We start from the raw sequence: 5074 nt of genomic DNA, 5'->3' as shown, positions 1-5074 counted from the left end.
ACTAAGAAGGGGACTTAATGTAGATGGTGGATTTTCAACAAAGGGCAAAAACCGTAAAATCATGAGGCATGTTTTTCACACGGATTTCATGCATGCAACGTTTCATATTTTACGAAGTCATGATGAATATGTTTTCGAAAAGCCTCCACCAACTGAGCATTCGATCCCTGGCATTTCGTCGTGACCTCTATCCAGAATAAAGTATTTGGGCGGTTCTCCGTAGATTGAGAGCTTAACGCCTTCAGGACGTCGGTGATACTCACTGTTCCCTGACTGCAGGAAATAGACCCACCTTCACATAGAAGAATAGTTGGGCGGCGCACGCCTTCAGGACGTCGGTGACACTCACCATTCCCTGATTATGTGGAGAGACTGTGCATAGATTCAGGCGGTTCTCCGTAGATTGAGAACACTAACGCCTTCAGGTCGTAAACAACATCGTGACTCCTTGACTATGCACCATTCAGAATAGATGTGACGCTTTAACTGGCTTATATCTTTTCTGCAATAGATTAATTCTTCCGTGATATTCACTACTGAATTCCCAGAATAATCTATTATTTCTCCTATTCCATGGTCGAATCCACGGCGTGATGCCATGGAATGGCAATAACAATTTCTCCTATTCCATGGTCGAATCCACGGCCTGATCCCTTGGAATGGCAATAACAATTGCTCATATTCCATGGTTGATAGACACATTTTTGTGTCCGATTTGTCTCGATTCTATATGTTGTTAGGGCTCATTTTTGTACTTATTATGATGTTTTATTTATTTGTAGGTATTTTTGGCCAATAAACATTTTTGGAAAAAATTGGCTCGAAAAGTTGTCGGAAAGCACCCGGAGGACATTTGCTATTCAGACTCTCACTTTAGATAAGGGGTAACCTAATTACTAAGGGGCATCCCATTTCCAGGCAGTTGCTAATCGCACCCCTACTCTGGATAAGGGGCAACCATCTTCAACATTCAAAAATCAGGTTTTGGCGGGAAAAAAGTGCAGTTAAAGAGCAGTTTTGGCAATCGTGATTTGAAGGAGTTTGAGGTCGATTAAACCTCTGATTTTCATAGGATAGACTCCTTATGGGTCTATGAATCTGATATGGGTATCTAAATCGATTAGAATGGGCTCAATCGACGGATTTCTCTCACAACAAGAAAATATGGAAAGTCACGTGTGTGACCTATTTTAGGGAATTTTAGAGTGATTAAAACGTTGTAAACCTTCCCAAATATTTGTATCTATCTAAGGAAGAGTTTAAAATAAAAAGGAAAGCTCGGAAACGCGTAGAATCCTAAAACAAGAAATTGTCGCAACTTGGCCGTGAAGAGAAGGAAACAGATTTTGGAAGATTTGAGAGAGATTTAATCGGTATTTTTGATATAAATAGATGTCTTGGGTCATATAGAAGAGGTGTCGAGAGTTTGGGAACCTAAGGAGAGCTAGAGAAGAAGAAATCAAAGCTTTACCAAACTCTGTTTCTGCTGCTGCTGCTGTTGAAGAAGAAGAACGCGAAGAACATTGACCCTCGGTAGACAGTCGCAGAAAAGTGTAATTGTCTAACAGATGAAGAACATTAAGCTGTTCAGGGCAGTCTTATTCTAGGGTCTTAAAATCAGCAACAAAGCAACAGTTTTTCTGTAATAGTTCCATTGTAACGGTTGTTTTGCAACACCAATACACTATTGCAAACAGTCTGTGTTGTTGCTTTTCACTCTTTTAATAATCTTTTGAGCAACAAACACATATTTTGAAATCATGATTAATATGAGGAGCTAAACCCCATTGCTGAGGCGATAGAGGAAGCTATTTTTCCAACAAAAAGTGGTATATTCTATTTTATCTTTTTATTTGCAATAATTATATCATTATTTGCCTTGAAATATTATTGAATATTATTTTTATTTGAGTGATTGTGATCTATTTTGATGGAGTATGCTTAGTTTTAAGACTTTTGATGCTTCATACTTGGTATTTACAATTATTACTTTTGAAAATCTACTTGTTGCAATATTTTAGAATCAAATTAAACAAGAAAATTGCATAAATATAAGTATTGGTTTAATCACTTTGAAATTGGAAAATAGTGGAATCTTAGCCTCAGTGTTTCTTTTAGTATTGATATCATCTTTGATTGAGTTTGCTATAATTTTTAGTGAGTTTTCTATTTTAATATTAGGATTTAAGTCTAATTAATATCCTTCACAAGTCTGAGAATCGAACCACTTTTACCAATATCTACAAATCACATCAATTTTTGGCGCCGCCGACGCGGAGTTGTTTTTAGGGTTTTAGATTTATTTTTTCAGATTTATTTTTTTATTTTTATTTTTTATTATTTTTTTATTATTATTTTTGTCATTTTTTATGTTTTTGGGTATTTATTTTGTGTCTACAGGTTCTGGATCATAAAGAAAATTGAGCCAAGGAGTTTGGTGATTTCATAAAAGATTTGGAGCAAAAGATTAAAGCAAAAAGAACAGAAAAAAAGACAATTTTATTTTAGACAATTTTATTTTAGGGTTTGTTTATTTTATTTTTAAAAAAAAAAAAACTGTATTAGGGTTTATTATTTTTGTAATTTTTCTTTATTTTTTGGACTTTGGAACATTATTTTTTTATTACCCTACAGAAAGGTACTTTAAATATAAACTGTTTGCAGAGAAGGAGGAAAATTACAATATTGTCTCTGCACCTTGGGTTCGTACATTAGACATCGGAGTCAGTGGCCCGAGTCGACTACAACCGATTCATCCCCCGTCTGGAACGGGAGGTAAGATTCTAAACACTCGCGAATCCCCTGTCAGCGAGTTACTGGACTCCTTCGTATGCATATATGTTGAGGACTGAATACGGACATTTATTTTTCTAGTAAAGGGCAAGGCCTGGCCATACAAGATAAGGGTTCGGATTTCATCACCGTTCTCTTCTTTCCCTCTATAGGAACACGTAACCTACGCGAACCTAAGCCTAAAATTTTGACTAGAACGAGACCGATAGGGTAACGAGCTTAACAGGAAAATCATTCGAAAAATATTGGTTACTCTTTTAAGCATACTTCGAAGTTCTTGACGGTTTCTGTTAGTTGAATGCGTGACTGCGCCGCCTTGTAATACCGGTGAGGCCTTGGGTATCAAAGCTCCACCGAGCTTCCCTCGCCTCTATTCAACTTACGTTAACTCGGATTGATTCCAAAGGGGTTTGCTTAAATTATAACGAATTCCCGTTCGAAGGATTAGAAGTTGGTTTAGAAACAATCTAAGTGGAGCCATCATGCTTTTTGTTTGCTAGAAATCAATAGGTTTGATTTGGTTGAGTCGGCCTTGATCTGTGTTTGCTTACCCTTCCAATTTAGAAAATTTTATTGTATGCCTGAACGTAAAAGAGACGCACTAGGTAGATTTGTTAAAGAAAAACCTAGTAGTTCGAAGCGTCTCGATTACCTTAATCTAGAAAGTCCGGCTTTTGAAGAGTCTTTTTTTGAAAGTTCTTTGACTGAGGAGAGAATCCATGTTGCTCTGACAGCGCCAGAAATGGAAACTTTGAAAGCTTTGTTGAATCCAACTAGGACTACCCGTCCTTCGTGTATTAAGTTAGCTGAAACGGAGACACCCTATGAAATGAAACCTGGGACCTTACAGATGCTCCCAATCTTTTTAGGGAAAGAAAATGAAAACCCTTATTACCATGTTAGGGATTTTGAGGAAATTTGTAGTACTCTAAGAATTAGAGGCTTAGATGATGATGCTTTGAAACTTAGGTTATTCCCATTTTCCCTGAAAGATAAGGCCAAGTCGTGGCTGTATAGTTTGGACTCCGAGTCAATTGAGACATATGAACAACTTACATCTGCCTTTTTCAATAAGTTTTTCCCTAGGCACAAAACATCGTCTATTAGGACGCAAATATGCACATTTTCACAACAAGAGGGAGAATCTTTATATAGGTATTTGGAAAGGTTCAATGATTTATTATCCCAGTGTCCTCATCATGGTTTAGAAAAGGTTAGGCTAGTTCAGATCCTTTATGAGGGTTTAGATTATTCCACAACGACCATGGTTGAGTCTCTATGCACTGGTGGATTTGAAAACCAAACTGTTGATGCGGCGATGGAATTTTTTAATGAAATCGCCGAAAAAACCCAGCAATGGGAAAATAGTAGGGCACCCCAGAAAACAATTCTTTTAAGTAGAGGAAACGTTAATAGGGTAGAAGGAGGCTATGAATCAGATGCCAAAATTGCTGCTATAGCAAAAAGGTTAGAAGCCTTAGAAGTGGGCCAGACTAGTGGTAGAGTGGAGCCTTTTTGGGAAGGCCAGAATATTGAAGAGCAGGCCAATGCTCTTTATAATAACACTAGATTTGATAACCGTCAAAAGATTGACCCATATTCAGAAACCTATAATCCTGGTTGGAGAAACCATCCGAACCTTTCGTGGTCTAAGGGCCAAAGTCAAGGTCAGTTTAGTAATTCTAATGCTCCCCCAGGTTTTGGCTATACTAAGAATCCTTCAGGACTAGCTCAGTTTCAGAATCAGTCAGATAAGAAAATCCTAAGTTTAGAGGAATCTCTCGCCTTGTTAACTCAGCAAACTGCAAAATTCCAGTTATCCGTAGAACAGAGTCTACAAGCTAGTAACAGGATAGGACAAGAAAATAGTCAGGCTATTTCCGAGTTAAAAACCCAGGTTGGTCTGATAAGTGATTCTTTGAGAGAAAAAGGTAAGTTTCCTAGTCAAACACAACCCAACCCTAGAGGAGTTCATGAATTAGGTGCAAAACCATCGAATCAATTGAATGCTGTTAGAACCCTTAGAAGTGGTAGAGTTGTAGACAATAAGGTAACCATGCCCGATAGTGAACATACTGTAGTTCACCCCTCAGGATCTCACCTCTCAGGACCAGTAGCTGAAGAGACTGATAAAGTTTCTATGATGTGAATTCGGTTCCTGAAAGGTCTGATTTTAGGCCTAGAGCCCCATTTCCTCAGCTATTAGTACCAACAAAGAAGGAATCGAACTTTAATGACATAGTGGAGGTTTTTAAGCAAGTTACCATAAACCTTCCCTTAT

At 37.7% G+C, this 5074-nt stretch overlaps 1 pseudogene; it reads right to left on the bottom strand.

The window, feature by feature from the left end:
- Positions 1-3899: 3899 nt before the first annotated feature.
- On the bottom strand, positions 3900-3999 carry LOC113362404 (annotated as a pseudogene).
- Between the last annotated feature and the right edge of the window lie 1075 nt (positions 4000-5074).

The sequence above is a fragment of the Papaver somniferum genome, chromosome 3 (genome assembly GCF_003573695.1).
Source record: "Papaver somniferum cultivar HN1 chromosome 3, ASM357369v1, whole genome shotgun sequence".
Taxonomy (NCBI): domain Eukaryota; kingdom Viridiplantae; phylum Streptophyta; class Magnoliopsida; order Ranunculales; family Papaveraceae; genus Papaver; species Papaver somniferum.
Note: the sequence above shows the minus strand (reverse complement) of the source record. Positions and strands in the feature narration are given on the sequence as shown.